Consider the following 19883-nt stretch of genomic DNA (forward strand, 5'->3'; position numbering starts at 1 on the left):
TGATATTTTGTACTAATAACGTTTTTCTACAAGATTTTGCCAAAACTGCACTGTACCTCCTCGTTCTTTGAATCCAAGTCCTTTGCTATAAATTGTTCACATTGACAAAAATCTAACACATTCATGCAAAAATGTGTCTGCTGTTTCAGGGCCAAGCTTTTCAAATCTTTTAAAAAACAAAGAACCATAATACACTGTGTTACAGCCCTCCTCCATGTTGGTTTGGGTTTGGCCCGTCATAATGTAATGCTGGGGGGTCATACTTTCTGACCACCCAGCGCAACAAGGCTAAGAGCTGGATAATGGAAGAGGTTACACAGGCTGCCCAGAGCAACTGCAGCTCTGGGCTTCCAATATCGCTACAAATAAAACACAATGGCAGCGCAGTGCGATGTTGCGCTTCCTTAGTTCGCACTGTGCTGCCTTAGTGATAGCAAGCATTCAAACAGGTACAAGGCAGGACTATAGATTGAAGTGTAACTAGTAGCAACCACAGCTCACAGTCACGTCCACAGAAGCAGAGTAAGCAGGCTAACAACAGTCACCAGCAAGCATCAACCCAGGCAAGACTACAGGATAGAACGTAACTAATAGCAACTGCAGCCTATAGTTACGTTCCCAGAAACTAGATTAGCAGGAATACTACCAGTCACCAACGTGGTGATGGCAGAATCCAAGCTATCTGGATAATGGACTTGACTGACCCACCGCGGATTCAGCGAACGTCCATCAAGCATGGAACTAGGCAATACACAACAATAAGAAAAATAACAAACGGCTCAACTAAGGGATGAATATATATTAGCAAGTCTGCATATATATTTATCAAGAACTAGCTAAAGCACAAGTAATAAGGTCGCATAGAACTACAATAACAGAACTATACAGAGTAACAAGGTGCCCAGCAGATCGGCGTACTGACCACTATGACGGGCGAGGTATGAAATGGGAGGGAGACTTTTATGCTGGCATCAGCCAATGGATGCAAGTATGCAAATCTCCACACAGCTGAATGGTAATCACTCAATCCTGAGCTGGCTTGATTACCATTTGCTAGCTGGCTGTGAATGCAAAGGACTCCCATAAGAAATACATGCAGTATTATTTAACAACATGCATGCAGGAAATCCAGGCCTATCTGGCTGCAGCTCAGCTGCAACAAGCAATTGGTGGAATGATGACAGCATCCTGAGCTGCCCAGAACTGCAGAGTGATTGCAAATGACAATGAGACCCATTGCAAATGCACAACCGAATGCAAGCAGATAAGCCAGAACTGTCCGCTTGCAGCTCCACTACAACAGACAGGATCCTTACACTATTAGATTTATGGAGAATTTCTAACCCAACTTCTATTGAGTATACCTTCTTCTCTCTTCCTCATGCATCCCATTCCCGCCTGGATTACCTTTTTGCTAACAACATCTTGCCTCTTGTCTTGACAGGGGCTAATATCCACCCGATTGCATGGTCTGATCACCAAGCAGTCAGTACAGAAATTGATATACTTTCTTATAAACACAAGCCAACTTTTTGAAGATTAAATGAAATTCTCTTGCAAGACAAAGATCTTCTCTCTAGATTTGTGATAGAATTGCAATCATATTTTGACACCAATATTAACTCAGTCTCTTCCACTAAAATACCTTGGGAAGCACACAAAGTGTTTATTAGGGGATTATATATAGTAAAAGGGACAAAATGTAAAAAAGTGACCACCCACAAATACAGTGGGTTGCAAAAGTATTCGGCCCCTTGAAGTTTTCACATTTTGTCACATTACTGCCACAAACATGCATCAATTTTATTGGAATTCCACGTGAAAGACCAATACAAAGTGGTGTACACGTCAGAAATGGATCAAAAATTATACATCATTCCAAACATTTTTTACAAATAAATAACTGCAAAGTGGGGTGTGCATAATTATTCGGCCCCCTGAGTCAATACTTTGTAGACCGACCTTTTGCTGCAATTACAGCTGCCAGTCTTTTAGGGTATGTCTCTACCAGCTTTGCACATCTAGAGACTGAAATCCTTGCCCATTCTTCTTTGCAAAACAGCTCCAGCTCAGTCAGATTAGATGGACAGCGTTTGTGAACAGCAGTTTCCAGATCTTGCCACAGATTCTCGACTGGATTTAGATCTGGACTTTGACTGGGCCATTCTAACACATAGATATGTTTTGTTTTAAACCATTTCATTGTTGCCCTGGCTTTATGTTTAGGGTCATTGTCCTGCTGGAAGTTGGACCTCCGCCCCAGTCTTAAGTCTTTTGCAGTCTCCAAGAGGTTTTTTTCCAAGTTTGCCCTGTATTTGGCTCCATCCATCTTCCCATCAACTCTGACCAGCTTCCCTGTCCCTGCTGAAGAGATGCACCCCCCAAGCATGATGCTGCCGCCACCATATTTGACAGTGGGGATGGTGTGTTCAGAGTTATGTGCAATGTTAGTTTTTTGCCACACATAGCGTTTTGTATTTTGGCCAAAAAGTTCCATTTTGGTCTCATCTGACCAGAGCACCTTCTTCCACATGGTTGCTGTGTCCCCACATGGCTTGTGGCAAACTGCAAACGGGACTTCTTATGCTTTCTGTTAACAACCTTTCTTCTTGCCACTCTTCCATAAAGGCCAACTTTGTACAGTGCATGACTAATAGTTGTCCTATGGACAGAGTCTCCCACCTGAGCTGTAGATCTCTGCAGCTCGTCCAGAGTCACCATGGGCCTCTTGACTGCATTTCTGATCAGCGCTCTCCTTGTTCGGCCTGTGAGTTTAGGTGGACGGCCTTGTCTTGGTAGGTTTAGAGTTGTGCCATGCTCCTTCCATTTCTGAATGATCGCTTGAACAGTGCTCCGTGGGATGTTCAAGGCTTTGGAAATCTTTTTGTAGCCTAAGCCTGCTTTAAATTTCTCAATAACTTGATCCCTGACCTGTCTTGGACCTGTCTTGTGTGTTCTTTGGACTTCACGGTGTTGTTGCTCCCAATATTCTCTTAGACAACCTCTGAGGCCATCACAGAGCAGCTGTATTCGTACTGACATTAGATTACACACAGGTGCACTCTATTTAGTCATTAGCACTCATCAGGCAATGTCTATAGGCAACTGACTGCACTCAGATCAAAGGGGGGCGAATAATTATGCACACACCACGTTGCAGTTATTTATTTGTAAAAAATGTTTAGAATCATGTATGATTTTCGTTCCACTTCTCATGTGTACACCATTTTGTGTTGGTCTTTCATGTGGAATTCCAATAAAATTGATTCATGTTTGTGGCAGTAACGTGACAAAATGTGGAAAACTTCAAGGGGGCTGAATACTTTTGCAAGCCACCGTAATTAACTCTTCAATCTGACCTTAAAAAGGCCCATACTTGATTTCAAACTGACCCCACCCAATCCCACTTTTCCACAATACAATCCCTTAAGCAAGAGATACGCTCATTTCAATCCATTCAATTGAAAAAAAGCCTGAAATGGACCAGACAACTCTTTTACAAAGAGGGTAATAAACTCCACACTATACTAGCACGAAAACTCAAACCTAAATCCTCCCAACAGCTTATTTACTTCATGAAAGATTCTAATGGTGCAACACATCACTATCCCCCAAAAATAGCACAGATCTTCACTGAATATTACAAACATTTATACAACTTACCTAAACCCCTATGCTTCTAGACACATCTCTCTAAAATGTATGATTTTTTTTAAAACAGCTGTGCCTTCCCCACCTGACTGAAGATAATCTTACATTTTTGAATATCCCAATTATTAAAGAGAACCCGAGGTGGGTTTGAAGAATATTATCTGCATACAGAGGCTGGATCTGCCTATACAGCACAGCCTCTGTTGCTATCCCAAACCCCCCTAAGGTCCCCCTGCACTCTGCAATCCCTCATAAATCACAGCCACGCTGCTGACAAACAGCTTGTCAGAGCTGGCTGTGTTTATCTCTATAGTGTCAGTCTGCTGCTCTCCCCGCCTCCTGCAGAACTCCAGTCCCCGCCTGCATCCCTTCCCTCCCTGCTGATTGGAGGGAAGGGACGGGGGCAGGGACTGGAGCTATGCAGGAGGCGGGGGAGCAGCTGAGACTGACACTACAGATGTAAACACAGCCTCACAGCGAGGCTGTGATTTATGAGGGATTGCAGAGTGCAGGGGGACCTTAGTGGGGTTTGGGATAGCAACAGAGGCTGGGCTGTATAGGCAGATCCAGCCTCTGTATGCAGATAACATTCTTTAAACACACCTCGGGTTCTCTTTAAAGAGACTCCGTAACAAAAATTGCATCCTGTTTTTTATCATTCTACAAGTTCCAAAAGCTATTCTAATGTGTTCTGGCTTACTGCAAAACTTTCTGCTATCACAGTCTCTGTAATAAATCAATGTATCTTTCCCCTGTCAGACTTGTCGGCCTGTGTCTGGAAGGCTGCCAAGTTCTTCAGTGTTGTGGTTCTGCTATGCACTCCCCCTTTCAGGCCCCGCTCTGCACACTGCCTGTGTGATATTTAGATTAGTGCAGCTTCTCTCTGCTCTCTTATCTTTTACAAACTGGATAAATCGTCCTCTGAGCTGGCTGGGCTTTCACATACTGAGGAAATTCAGACAAGGGCAAAGCTGTTTGCAGGAATAAACGAGCAGCCTGAAACTTCAGTGCATGAGAGCAGAAGGGGGAAAGAAACACACAAATGATCTCTTGAGATTCAAAAGGAAGGGTGTATACAGCCTGCTTGTGTATGGATGTATTTTGTATGTGTGGACATACTGTACATCAACCTACTTCCTGTTCTGGTGGCCATTTTGTTTGTTTATAAACAAACTTTTTAAAACTGTTTTTAACCACTTTTAATGCGGCGGGGAGCGGCGAAATTGTGACAGAGGGTAATAGGAGATGTCCCCTAACGCACTGGTATGTTTACTTTTGTGCGATTTTAACAATACAGATTCTCTTTAATAAAGACATTTTGGAGGTTATCAAATTCTCCCCTCATCTAAAGCCCCCAGCCTGGAAGGATTCTGCTAACACTTATCCGGCCACTCACTTCTCTTCCTGTACTTCACTCTATTTTACTAGTTTGAATCCATCTCAGGCTTTAAAGTGATTCTTAAGTCTATTAAAAAAAAATGAGATTTACTCACCTGGGGCTTCCCTCAGCCCCCTGCAGCTGATCGGTGCCCTCGCAGCCCCGCTCCGATGCTCCAGGACACGCCGGCGAACACTTCCGGTTTGGCCGTCACCGGCCGACAGGCATGGGAACGGGAGTGATTTTTCGCGTTCCCAGCCATAATATCGGAGGAGGCTGCAATAGCAGCATAGGGGGCGATATGGCTGGGAACGTGAAGAATCACTCGCGTTTCCATGCCTGTCGGCCGGTGACGGCCAAACCGGAAGTGTTTGCCGGCGTGTCCTGGAGCATCGGAGCGGGGCTGCAAGGGCACCGATCAGCTGTAGGGGACTGAGGGAAGCCCCAGGTGAGTCAATCTCATTTTTTTAATAGAATTAAGGATCACTTTAAATTAAATCAGGATAAAGCTGATGCCTTACCGATTAAAATTCCCTCAACCCTTCTTACTACCCTGCAACACTCCTACAACTATAATTGCAAGACTCATTCTATCAAATACTTAGGAATTTTCCTAACAACTACTTATTCTACATTATACAGGGCAAACTTTACCTCACTAATACAGTCTATCCTGCAAGATCTCCATAAATGGACAGCTTATAACATTTCCTGGATAGGTAGACTAAATTCTCTTAAAATGAATGTATTACCACGTCTCCTATATCTTTTTGAAACACTTTCTCCCAGTACCTTCTAACCAATTCAAAATATTACAATGTGCATTCCTGAAAGTTATATGGAATAACTCTCGTCCTAGGATTCACAACTCAGTCCTCTTAGCATCTAGAGAACAAGTTGGCCTGGGGCTACCTAACCTGAAGCTTTACTATCAAGCTGCACACTGAAGACAACTCCCGGAATGGTCAAATCTAAAAGTTTTTACTAAATGGGGCCTTATTGAGGCATGGAGTATACAGTAGGATGCGAAAGTTTGGGCAACCTTGTTAATCATCATGATTTTCCTGTATAAATTGTTGGTTCTTAAAATAAAAAATGTCAGTTAAATATATCAAATAGGAGACACACAGTGATATTTGAGAAGTGAAATGAAGTTTATTGGATTTACAGAAAGTGTGCAATAATTGCTTAAACAAAATTAGGCAGGTGCATAAATGTGGGCTCCACAAAAAAGAAATGAAATCAATATTTAGTAGATCCTCCTTTTGCAGAAACTACAACCTCTAAACGCTTCCTGTAGGTTCCAATGAGAGTCTGGATTCTGGTTGAAGGTATTTTGGACCATTCCTCTTTACAAAACATCTCTAGTTCTTTCGGGTTTGATGGCTTGCGAGCATGAACAGCTCTCTTTAACTTACACCACAGATTTTCAATTATATTCAGGTCTGGGGACTGAGATGGCCATTCCAGAAGGTTGTACTTGTTCCTCTGCATGAATGCCTTAATGGATTTTGAGCAGTGTTTAGGGCCGTTGTCTTGTTGAAAGATCCATCCCCGGTGCAGATTCAGCTTTGTCACTGATTCCTGGACATTGGTCTCCAGAATCTGCTGATACTGAGTGGAATCCATGCGTCCCTCAACGTTGAGAAGATTCCCAGTCCCTGCACTGTCCACACAGCTCCACAGCATGATGGAACCACCACCATATTTTACTGTAGGTAGCAGGTGTTTTTCTTGGAATGCTGTGTTGTATTTCCTCCATGCGTAATGCCCCTTGTTATACCCAAATAACTAAATTTTAGTTTCATCAGTGCACAGCACCTTATTCCAAAATGAAGCTGGCTTGTCCAAATGTGCTTTAGCATACCTCAAGCGGCTTTGTTTGTGCTATGGGTGGTGGAAAGGCTTTCTCTGCATCACTCTCGCATACAGCATCTCCTTTTGTAAGGTGCGCCCAATGGTTGAATGATGCACGGTGACTCCATCCGCAGCAAGATCTGTAGGTCTTTGGTGCTGGTCTGTGGGTTGTCTATCTGAGATTTTTCTTAGTCTGCCACTTCGAGCTTTCTTGAACTGAGCCAGTGGTCTTCCATTTCCTCAATATGTTCCTTACTGTGGAAACAGACAGCTGAAATCTTTGAGACAGCTTTCTGTATCCTTCCCATAAACCACGATGGTGAACAATCTTTGTCTTCAGGTCATTTGAGAGTTGTTTTGAGACCCCCATGGTATTACTCTTCAGAGAAAATTAAAAGAGAAGAAAAAATTGCAATTGATCCCCTTAAATACTCTCTTTCTCATAATTGGATTTCGCCTGTGTATGTACTGTAGGTCACCGGTCACTTAGCTTACCAAGCCAATTTGAGTTCCAATATTTAGTTCAAACGGTTTTGGAATCAATAAAAGGACAACAGTGCCCACATTTATGCACCTGCCTAATTTTATTTAAACAATTATTGTGCACTTTCTGTAAATCCAACAAACGTAATTTCACTTCTCAAATATCACTGTGTGTCTTCTATATGATATACAGTATTTAACTGACATTTTTTATAGTAACAACCAACGATTTATACGGGAAAATCATGACGATTAACAAGGTTGCCCAAACTTTCGCATCCCACTGTATGTCCCGTTTCCTTAGCATCTTTAATTTGGTCTAGACATCCTCCTAAACTCCCATTACTTAATTTTTTACCTACAATTAACTTCACTTTTCATATATGGTGCAACACTGCTATAACCGCTCATCTCAGGTCATCCCCTTCTCCTTTATACCCGATTCTGGGTAATTCTGCTTTCATCCCTGACTTTATGGAAAGATGGTATACCATTGAGTATTTTAATATCCACGACTGGACTGACTTTTCAACTGGAAAACTTATAAACAAAACTACATTAGAAGAAAAGATTTCACTATCACCTCAATTACAATTAGAATACTATCAAATTAGCCATTTTTTGAGCTCATATAGTAAATGAGTAGACCCTCTTCCCTTTCATACCCAGTTTGAACATATATATGTTATACTAGAGGTCATCAGAAAGGCCTTATCTCTTCAATTTACAATATACTTCTAGATAAATTTGTCACTATTAAAACACAACATGCCTATATGACTACCGTATTTCGCGGCGTATAAGACGCTCCGGCATATAAGACGCACCCAGGTTTAGAGGGCAAAAATCAGGGGAAAAAAATAATCGAAACCTGGTCTGGAGCGTCTATATATCAGGAGCATCTTGTACATGTCCTCCCCCAAATGGTGTCCTCCTATGTTCCTCATGTGTCCCCATGTGTCCTCCTGTATGCCCCATGTCTCCACCTGTATGCCCCATGTCTCCTCCCTGTGTCCTCTGGTGTGACCCCCTTGTCCTTCCATGTCCTGGACTCCCCCGTGTCCTCCTGTTAGACCGCTGTGTCCTCCTGGCAGCCCCCTGTGTGTTCCTGTCAGCCCCCTGTGTGTACCTGTCAGCCCCCTGTGTGTTCCTGTCAGCCTCCTGTGTGTTCCTGTCAGCCCCCTGTGTCCTCCTGTCAGCCCCCTGTGTCCTCCTGTCAGCCCCCTGTGTCCCTCTGTCAGCCCCCTGTGTCCTCCTGGCAGCCCCCTGTGTCCTCCTGGCAGCTCCTGGCAGCCCCCTGTGTCCTCCTGGCAGCCCCCTGTGTCCTCCTGTCAGCCCCCTGTGTGTTCCTGTCATCCCCCTGTGTGTTCCTGTCAGCCCCCTGTGTCCTCCTGGCAGCCCCCTGTGTCCTCCTGGCAGCCCCCTGTGTGTTCCTGTCAGCCCCCTGTGTGTTCCTGTCAGCCCCCTGTGTGTTCCTGGCAGCCCCCTGTGTGTTCCTGGCAGCCCCCTGTGTCCTCCTGGCAGCCCCCTGTGTGTTCCTGGCAGCCCCCTGTGTGTTCCTGGCAGCCCCCTGTGTGTTCCTGGCAGCCCCCTGTGTCCTCCTGGCAGCCCCCTGTGTCCTCCTGGCAGCCCCCGTGTCCTCCTGGCAGCCCCCTGTGCCCGTTTGGCAGCCCCCGTGTCCCCGCTGTGCCTGGCTCGTGTCCCTGCCTGCGCGTCTTCTCCCTCCCCCTTGTGTCTCTGTGGCCCCCCCAGTGCAGCGGCGGCAGCAGCAGCTTACCTCCTCCATCTTGCCCGCGGCGAATCAAGACATCTGGCTTCTCCGTGCGGCTTCCTCTAGTGTCGGGCATCTAATGACGCGTCATCAATGACGCGTCATTAGATGCCCGACACTAGAGGAAGCCGCACGGAGAAGCCGGATGTCTTCAATCGGCGCGGGCAAGATGGAGGAGGTAAGCTGTTGCCACTGCTCGCACGGGGGGGCCACAGAGACACAAGGGGGAGGGAGGAGACGCATCAGGGGGGAAGCCAGGCACAGCGGGGACAAAGGCAGGGAATCCCCGATGGCGGCGGGTCGGCGGTTCGTATCGGCGGGCGTTCGTAAGTCGGGGATTCCCTGCCTTTGCCGTATAAGACGCAGGGACTTTTTCTCCCCACTTTTTAGGGAGAAAAAGTGCGTCTTATACGGCGCCAAATACGGTAAATGGGAACAAGTAATCAATCATCCTTTGATTCAAAAGATTGGTCTTCCAATTGGGAAAATGCTAAAGTTACTTCTATGCAGGGGTGCTCGGATACCACTTTTCACTATCTGGAACTAATTTAGATCCAGATACCTAGATATCCGATCCGGGTCGAATATCCGAGTTTGCAATTTTGAAACCCGAATTGAATTCGGATACCCGACCCCAGTATCCGGCCGGATTCGGATATCCGGATTGAAAACCGGAAATGGTCTTTTAAAGGCTTCTTGACTGTTTTAGAAGCTAAAAACATACCCCCACCCCTCTCTCTCTCTCTCTGGTCTTGCACGGATTTGTAGTATGTCAAAAGCAAGCTCACATACTTTGGCCAGGAATCAAACCCAGGTCAACTACATGGAGGCCAGCTATGCTTACCCATATTGGAGCATTGGATTTGGTAAAGTCTTAACCCAATGTGTTGACTCACCACACAGCCCTGCACCCGGCATGTGTCTCGTATGACTGTCTATAGGATCATTCACCACACAGTCCTGCACCTGGCATGTGTCTCATATGACTGTCTATAAGTAAGCTTTAGGTTATGCAGGAATGATTGAATGGCCACCTAGCTTTTCATCCTTCCCACCCTTGCCCTGGAATCTTCCAGACTTCAAAGTGCTGTCCTTTTGTAACGATTGGTGTCAGCAACACAGATATTTCTGATTATTGGTGATCTGCAGTATCACCAATAATATAGATGGTATACCTGATTATATGGTGATCTACAGAATCACCAATAATACTAGTATAGCCTGACATGTGACAACCAGTGGAGGATCGTGTTTTGGGTGTAACAGTAATACAGATGAAGGAGCCTACCCGAGGGGCGGGTGACCCAGCCTGCAGCTGATGCTCACCTAATGGCGGGGTGAGTCAGACAGTACTGCAGGCAAGAAGGCTAAAGTGCATGATACAACAATGCTTGATATCTGATCACCTATAGAACAAGTGATTCAGAGTGTACTACAGCCTAGTAGTGCTTGGTGCACAGTATAAGGGGAGAACCACAGTAGAGCTGTACTCAAGCTCTCATGAAGGACAGATAGAGCGGACTGTCTTGCAGACTAGGAGTAGTTGATACAATTGGTACTGTAGCCCGGTTTGATTCAGGCGTTACTGCAGCCTAAGCTGGAGTGAGACAGACAGTACTGCAGCCTGAGCTGGAGAGAGACAGACCGTACTGCAGCCTAGCAAGTGACAAAGATAGTACAGCAGTCTAGGATACCTGAGGAGCAGGTATCCTGCCTAGAAGGCAGTATCCTACACCTAGGAGATTGGTGCAGGAAACTGATTTCCCTCACTGGTGGCAGGGCCCGCCAGTGCGGGTAAAGTGGTCAGACAAGCAGAGTTTGGCAACGAGCGGACAGACAAAGTACAGAATCGGAAGACTGATTCAACGTCAGGGACAGGCTTGGTTGGCAACGTGAATCAGAAAGACAGAGGTACAGAATCGACAACCGGAAATATAGTCAGAGGAAGCAATAGGTCATAACAAATAAACAATGCACTAGTACTTTAAGCTATCAACGGAATCTAGCTAAGTGTGAATTCCCAGCTCCGGCTGGTTCTAACACACTTTGGGAACTGACTGAGGTCTGAGAGCTAACACAAATATAGCATACGCAACAGCAGACACAGAGCTACTGCCAGGTCTGTTCTATATATACCCAGCAAGCTCCACAGCGCCGTCCTCATCCCTCAGCCAGTCCGGATGCCCGCTGGAGTCAGCTGACCGCAGGATCAGCTGACTCCCCTCTTAGCTGCATAAAGGTCCTGTCGCTCTGCTCGCGCGCGCGCATATCCCTTAACCTGTGAGCAATGGAAAGACCAGGCATAACTTGAGCTTTTAACCGCGCGGCAGAGGCCGCTGGCTGATACGCGGAGATAGCCGCCATGCCGCTAGTCTCTGCGGCGGCATCTCCGCTATTCTTTACACCTTTGCTGTGTGTGTGGTTGGTGGTATAGTGGTGAGCATGGCTGGCCTCCATGCAGTTGACCTGGGTTCGATTCCTGGACAAAGTATGTGAGCTTGCTTTTGACATACTAGAAATCCCTGCAAGACCAGAGAGAGAGAGAGAGAGAGAGAGAAAGTGAGAGAGAGAGTCAGTTCTTTTTGCCACCGAACCTGTAATTCGGGTTCGGATATCTGGGAGAAATCTGCGGATATCCGGGTCGGCCGTCAAACTATCTGCAGATAGCTATCTGGATTTCTGCCTAACTAGCCGGAATCCGGATCTGGCCGGATAGTGGAAAAATGGTCGGATATCCGAAATCCAGATGAGCATCACTGCTTCTATATGTACACAAGTTAAAGAAAATATTTACAAAGTGTTATTCCGATGGTATACAACCCCAGATGTGTTATACAAAATATATCCAGAAATATCTAATTGTTGTTGGAGAGAGTGTGGTCAAACAGACACCCTTGAACATATTTTTTGGTGTTGTCCAAAAATACAGCCTTTATGGACTGAAGTTCAAACCTTGATGTCACAGGTCATTGATGTATTACTTCCCCTAGATCCTCTTTATATGATACTGGGTAAACATTTACCTAAGATTAAGAAAAATTCTATCCGACTCATAATGCTGGGCATACATGGTGCGATTTTTTTTTTTTTATCACTCGAGCCGCTGATGGCTCGATTGATAATTTCCGACGTGTTCGATACCCCGCCAGATCGATTCCGTGCTCGATACCGGCAGGCAGGACAATAGAAGAAACGAGCGGAAGATAAGAAGCTGCCCGCAGGTACAAGCAGGAATCAATTCAGCCGCGCGTGGAGACGAGCGGGGACGCGCCGCAATCTATCGTGCGGCTCGATACACGGTACAAAACGTACCATGTATCCCCAGCATTACACATATCCTCACAGCAATCTATCTATTGCCTCACACATTGGCGTAACATTCCCCCCCCCACACACACACACACACTATTCATGAGATGATTGCCAAGATTAACTGGACTGAGTCCATAGAGTACCTTACTGCCCTACTTAGAGATACGGAACAAATATATGATTTGATTTGGGAGCCATGGGAAACATATTTCCTGAATCATCTTCCTCCTTGAGCAAATAAAACTATCTCTGAAACTTCTAAGTACATATGGCGAGGCTCTGGACATTGTTCATTAACTAAGATAGCTTCCTTAAAGAGACTCCGTAACAAAAATTGCATCCTGTTTTTTATCATCCTACAAGTTCCAAAAGCTATTCTAATGTGTTCTGGCTAACTGCAGCACTTTCTACTATGACAGTCTCTGTAATAAATCAATGTATCTTTCCCCTGTCAGACTTGTCGGCCTGTGTCTGGAAGGCTGCCAAGTTCTTCAGTGTTGTGGTTCTGCTATGAACTCCCCCTTCTGGCCCCTCTCTGCACACTGCCTGTGTATTATTTAGGATTAGAGCAGCTTATCTCTTCTCTCTTATCTTTTACAAGCTGGATAAATCATCCTATGAGCTGACTGGGCTTTCACATACTGAGGAATTACAAACAAGGGCAAAGCTGTTTGCAGGAAGAAAAGAGCAGCCTGAAACTTCAGTGCATTGGGGAAAGAAACACACAAATGATCTCTTGAGATTCAAAAGGAATGCTGTATACAGCCTGCTTGTGTATGGATGTATTTTCTATGTGTGGACATATTGTACATCAACCTACTTCCTGTTTTGGTGGCCATTTTGTTTGTTTACAAACAAACTTTTTAAAACTGTTTTTAACCACTTTTAATGCGGCGAGGAGCGGCGAAATTGTGACAGAGGGTAATAGGAGATATCCCCTAACGCACTGGTATGTTTACTTTTGTGCGATTTTAACAATACAGATTCTCTTTAAATAGTTAGATCTGGAACTGGTATCGGGGGATCCGTCCATTATGTTTATTATGCTTTATATGACACAGGGGCAGGCAAGACCAATGGACTTTCATTCTCTACTCTTTCTAAACCTTTAAACCCTTTCCTTTCTTTTTTTCTCTCTATTTGTTACTTTCAGTTGGGATCAACTCTGATCTCATATCTGATGTTTGTTCTTAGGACTTTTAAATGTTATTTTGATATGCTCATCAATGCAGAAATTCAAAGAGAACTGCAGAAACATATTTCTTCTTCTGTTTATTATGATACCTAATATTCTACCAGGGTGATGTTTAAGATTTAGCTAAACATATGTGTATACAGAGCGTACGTTAAAAAGGGGCGCTGGGAAAAAAGGGCGCCGGGTTTTTAACGATAAGCATGGATAACGTTTAAAAATGTATTGTACTGTATTTCGTTTAAAATTAATGTTTTTTAAAGTTATAAATCATTAAATAATGTGCATTAAATCGGCAATTGTAAAAACGTTAATCTTTCGTTTAAATACTGAAACGTATAATAACGTTTAAAAAAAAATAATTACTAAGTAACCCTCCCTGTACCTACCCCTAACCCCTAGACCCCCCTGTTGATGCCTAAACCTAAGACCCCCCCTGTTGGTGCCTAAGTAACCCTCCCTGTACCTACCCCTAACCCCTAGACCCCCCTGTTAGTGCCTAAACCTAAGACCCCCCTGTTGGTGCCTAAACCTAAGACCCCCCTGTTAGTGCCTAAACCTAAGACCCCCTGTTGGTGCCTAAACCTAAGACCCCCTGTTGGTGCCTAAACCTAAGACCCCCCTGTTGGTGCCTAAACCTAAGACCCCCCTTTTGGTGCCTAAACCTAAGACCCCCTGTTGGTGCCTAAACCTAAGACCCCCCTGTTGGTGCCTAAACCTAAGACCCCCCTGTTGGTGCCTAAACCTAAGACCCCCCTGTTAGTTTTTTCGTTTAAAAATAATGTTTAAAAAAAATGTACTGTTTTTCGTTTAAAAAATAATGTTTAAAAAAAATATTGTACTGTTTTTCGTTTAAAAATAAAATTTAAAAATGTATAAATCATTAAATAATGTGTAATCATGAGAAACAGTAATAAAACATTAAGTCTCCGGGCGCCGCTTTTAAAACGTTATTTTTCTCCGGCGCCCTTTTTTCCTATCGGGCGCCCATTAAACGATATTTATTATAGGAGTGAATGGCGGCGCCCGATTTGTCCACTAGCCTCAGGCGCCCGAATTTACTGTTCCCGTATACAGATGCATTCATGTTCAATGTTATTTTTGGCAAATCTGTGTAAATTCTACCCGCTGGATGTCTTGTACTACTGAGTATTATGATTTCTGCTACTGATCACATACAGTATTTTATATGAGCGATACGTTTGTTCTAATAAAAACAGTGTTACAAAAAAAAAAATGAAAATTTTGTACTGTTACCCATTATTAAAAGCAGCAAGTTAAAAATCTGGATGATGCAAATTATTGGCTAACTTGAAAGAGTAAGCTTATTTATTTATTTATTTATTGTATTTATAAAGCGCCAACATATTACGCAGCGCTGAACATTAATTTAGGTTACAGACAATATTTAGGGGTGACATACAGCAATATGACAATACAGGAATACAAGAAAACCAGATCACACAGCACAATATGAGTACCAGGTAATGCTTAGTCAGTCACTGGATGGAGCATGGAGATTAGGCAAGTTAGGTTCACTCAGATGCATAGCATGGGTTCACAGTAATGGAGGTACATGATCAGGTAGGACACAAAAGGAAGAAGACCCTGCCCAAAGGCTTACAATCTAGCTTATGGCTAATGTTCCCTTTTCAGACATATTCTGAACATCATTATCCAAAAGTTCACTCTTCTGTGAATTTGTTCAATAATGCCATTATTATGCTATAGCCAAATGACTGTAAGGCTTGGAACCCACTAGCAGTGCTTTGCAAAAGCCATTTTTAAGTGCTTGTGATTTTAAAATCTCTTGTTAATGTAATGCTATTGGTGTGATCCCACTTGAGAGATGTGGTGTATAAAAAATAAACCACCATAGTCTTACAAGCGCTTTGAAAATCGCTGCTAGTGGGTTCCAGGCCTAACACACATCTTGCAAATTGTCTGTTTAACATAGAACTAATAGTCAAATACAAAAATGATAGTTGCATACAGACATCCAATTTAGATTGTCTAAATTTTTATTATCCAGATAATCACATAACAGATTTACAACTACTAACTAATTTTCATTTTTTATAGTACGTGGAGGTGGTCACATTGACCAATTGTTATTTAAAAATTGGATGTGTGCATGCTCACTCTTGTTTGACAAGAAATCACACCACACAATTTAAAAGAATCACAACATTTATTTATAAAAATAATTTTTAGTGTTGGTCTAATTAGCCTATGGCCTCCTGCAGCAACCCAACTATCTCTCACATTTGGGCCACCAGTGCATCCACTCGAGCAAGTGCTGTAAAATAAAAGAGAAATACATGTATCAACCTCTTGAATCTAACAAAAATATGAGATGAATATCAAAAAAGGGGTATACAACTAATGTTTAAGATTAAAATATTAAACAAATTTTGTACTAACTTGCTGCCTGTGCGTACTGACCCAAATGGGGAGGATTTGCCTTGGGGGATCATCTGCTCTGCCTGCCTGGGGAGATGTGCCAGGGGGTCCATCAGGATCCTGGATCACAGCCTGCAGCCTCCTCCTCTTTGGGGTCCAGCTGGGCTGCTTCTTCCTGGGAGGTAGGTGAGTCAGCCAGATCTGGTGGAGGTGGCTTTTCCGGGGATTCCTCAGATTCGGAGGACTCATGCTGCTGCCTCCTTGCTGTATGTCTTTGGACAGGCATGCCAGCATCTATAGATCAATTTTAGTTTCAAAGATGTTTATTGGGTTATTTGCAGAAAATAGTGGCCATAACGCAAGTAAAACCAACGCAGGGGCTGTGACAGTATTTTACAACAGTGACTTAAAGGGACACTGTAGGGGGTCGGGGGAAAATGAGTTGAACTTACCCGGGGCTTCTAATGGTCCCCCGCAGACATCCAGTGCCCGCGCAGCCACTCACTGATGCTCCGGCCCCGCCTCCGGTTCACTTCTGGAATTTCAGACTTTAAAGTCTGAAAACCACTGTGCCGGCGGGGTCAGAGCATCGGTGAGTGGCTGCACGGGCACAGGATGTCTGCAGGGGACCATTAGAAGCCCTGTATAAGTTCAACTCATTTTCCCCTGACCCCCCTACAGTATCCCTTTAATAGCCACAAGAGAAATCAATGAAAGAAAGAACAATGAAAATGACTGTAAACTTTAAAACATAAGAACCATATAAACTCAGAAACACCTTGTTTTGACATGTGAGTAGACCAGAGAAGGATGGAATAACTCATAATGAATGTAAGAAAGGCCGGTATTCTCTAGAGTCCAGGGCTCATATTCAATTCACTTTTTCTCCTGAGTTTTCTCCTAGATGATGTTTTCAATGTTTATTTTTTTCTTAATAAATATTTCTCTTATTTATTTTTAAATAAATTCAATAATTTTTTCCCCTCCCTCCCCCCGTCAGCCTATCAGTGCGATCGGCTGTGATAGGCTTCATCCTATCACAGCAGATTGCTGAGTGGCATGGCTGTCCCCCTGTACAGCGCTGCCTAAGATCGCAGCGCTGTACCAAGTAAATAGACTGCGTTTTCGCCATCTAACTGTCTCCTACTGAAAAAGTTAATTGCATATGGGCCATGTGTCATGGAAGCTCTTCATATTATCAGTTACTTTAGCAGAGATATGGGCTGCTAACATTGCTTCCGAGAGCAAAGACGTCCTCAGTAGAGATGGCCCGATCGGTTCGCCGGAGAGGCTTTTATGGCGAACATCAGCTATTCATACTCGCCACATGGCGATATTCGATCCGCCCCCATACATCATCATTGGGCTAAACTTTGTCCCTTTACATCACAGTCAGCAGGCACATGGCAGCCAATCAGCCTGCAGTCCCTCACGGACCTTCCCCCCACACACCCCATCTTTTACAGCTTCCGCACGGAACCTTCTTGATGCACCATCCTCCTCCTGCTCTAATTAGGGCACCCCACAACAACTTACCACCATTTTCCAGGGAGCCAAACCACTGCTAGCACCACAGCCGCTCCACTTGATATGACAGAGGAGGACAGAGGAGTACCAATAGTTTTTGAGTATATAGAAGAGCCATCTGATACGGTGAAGTGTGCATGTGAAAAAAAAATTTGGTATCTTTGCTCTGAGAAGAGCCTTAATAGCAGCCAGCATTGAAACAGTTAAGATCCTAAATAGCTGTGAATTGGTGAGCGATAGTCCCATAGCAGCATCATATGTTACCAGGTAGAATAGGTCTGAATTTTAATAGGATAAGCACGTGACTATATAATGAAAGAGGCTGCAGCCAATCCTGACCAACGTTTGAGAAAGCTCGGAGTTTAGCTGAGAGAAACATGTCACGTGACACGGCCGTCACGATCAGCTGACCTGAACACCAGTGCGGTGTGCACGCTAATTGCAAAGCCTGGCGTCTCTGCAAGTGAATTCCCCCGACAAATGAATTCTTGAGCAGCGGAACTGGGAGTTGATACTATCCAAAAACATACAGATAAGTTAATTGGCTCCCCCTAAAAAAAATTGGCCCTAGACTACAGTACTTACACTACATAATATAGACATATGGCAATGGTAGGGATTAGATTGTGCGCTCCTTTGAGGGACAGTTAGTGACAATATATATATATACACTGTACAGCGCTGCGTAATATGTCGGCGCTATATAAATACTAAAATAATAATAATAATATACGCAGGACAACAAGGTGTTTCAAGACACATCAACCAGCGGTGGTGAGAGCCCGCTGGGCAACACTGTGTATTCGCATTTGTATGTCTGCTCTGCATGGCATGCTTTCTATGTGACTGTGTAACAAAGTCTGCAATCAGAGTTGTGGTAAAACGACACCACTTGAAACAGCTGTGTAAGCTTGACTCTGGAAAACGGGCAATAAAACTATCCTCATTGCATGTGGTCTGAAGGGACTGTTGGAGGTTGCAAGGTTTGATGGTACAGCCCGAGTGTCAGGCAACCACGAATCCGGATGCTGGTGTAATAACCGATTCAATGCCAATGTCTGTAATTGAAGGAATAGTGAAAACAATGTTGAATGGAAGGCTGCCTTAATAGTTCCTCTTTTGTATCCTCTGCATGATAATCTTCGTTTGGGGCTTTGTTACAATCAAGTGACAATAATCACTACATAGCAAGTCTATTTGACATCTGAGACTGTCATTCAAATCCTATGACATAGGGAGTGCTGTCTTGGCAATTGAGGCTGCTTGAATTGTGCTGAGGTTGTGAGTGTATGGAGTCATTGTTTTTGAAGACACCCTCTGCAAGTTTTTTTGTTGTTATCAGTATATTGTGATAGTGGGTGGCTCCCCTTAGGGGTCAGTGGGAATATAGGCTCTAGCGCACCCCAACCAAACCTTCTTCTTAAAAATACGGGGACTGCTTTATTGAAGCAGCACAAGTAACTAATTTTGATTGGTTTATTTCATTTTTGTGGACTAAGCACAGCTATTACTGTATATATACTGTATATATACATTATTTTTAATGACTATTATCTGAGAAATAGAACATGTTATCATATTTTCTATTTTAATTACAGTTACAAATTCATTAGGAGTCGGAGTCGGTGCATTTTTCCTGACTCCGACTCCAGGCACCCAAAATTGCCCGACTCCACGACTCCGACTCCACGACTCCGACTCCACAGCCCTGATATAAATACTGTACATAATAATATGGTAGGACATTAGACTAGGACTATGGTAGGTATAGATTTTGAGCTCCTGAGGACAGTCAGTGACATGACTATATACTCTGTAATGTGCTGCAGAAGACGTCAGTAATATATAAATAGACAAGACAAGACAAATAACATTTATATCGCGCTTTTCTCCTGGCGGACTCAAAGCGCCAGAGCTGCAGCCACTAGGACACGCTCTATAGGCAGTAGCAGTGTTAGGGAGACTTGCCTAAGGTCTCCTACTGAATAGGTGCTGGCTTACTGAACAGGCAGAGCCGAGATTCGAACCCAGGTCGCCTGTGTCAGAGGCAGAACCCTTTAACCATTACACCATCCAGCCACAAATACATAATAATATGGTAAGACATTAGACTAGGACTATGGTAGGATAAGATTGTGAGCTCCTGAGGACAGTCAGTGACATGAGCGATCCGCCCTCAGAAACAGCCGTATCAGTCTGCAGACAGACTGTACACACGCCGGACTGTCGCTGGAACGCCCACCCAGCGGGAGGTGACGACGGACCCGTCGTTGCCTCCAGTCCGGCGTGTGTACGGACCTTTAGTCAAT

The 19883-nt window shown here is 44.1% G+C and overlaps 1 pseudogene; it reads right to left on the bottom strand.

Moving 5' to 3' along the window:
• Positions 1 to 19883, bottom strand: part of LOC137504809 (RNA cytidine acetyltransferase pseudogene) — a 45296-nt pseudogene that overhangs the window by 2717 nt on the left and 22696 nt on the right.

The sequence above is a fragment of the Hyperolius riggenbachi genome, chromosome 4, assembly GCF_040937935.1.
Source record: "Hyperolius riggenbachi isolate aHypRig1 chromosome 4, aHypRig1.pri, whole genome shotgun sequence".
Lineage (NCBI taxonomy): Eukaryota > Metazoa > Chordata > Amphibia > Anura > Hyperoliidae > Hyperolius > Hyperolius riggenbachi.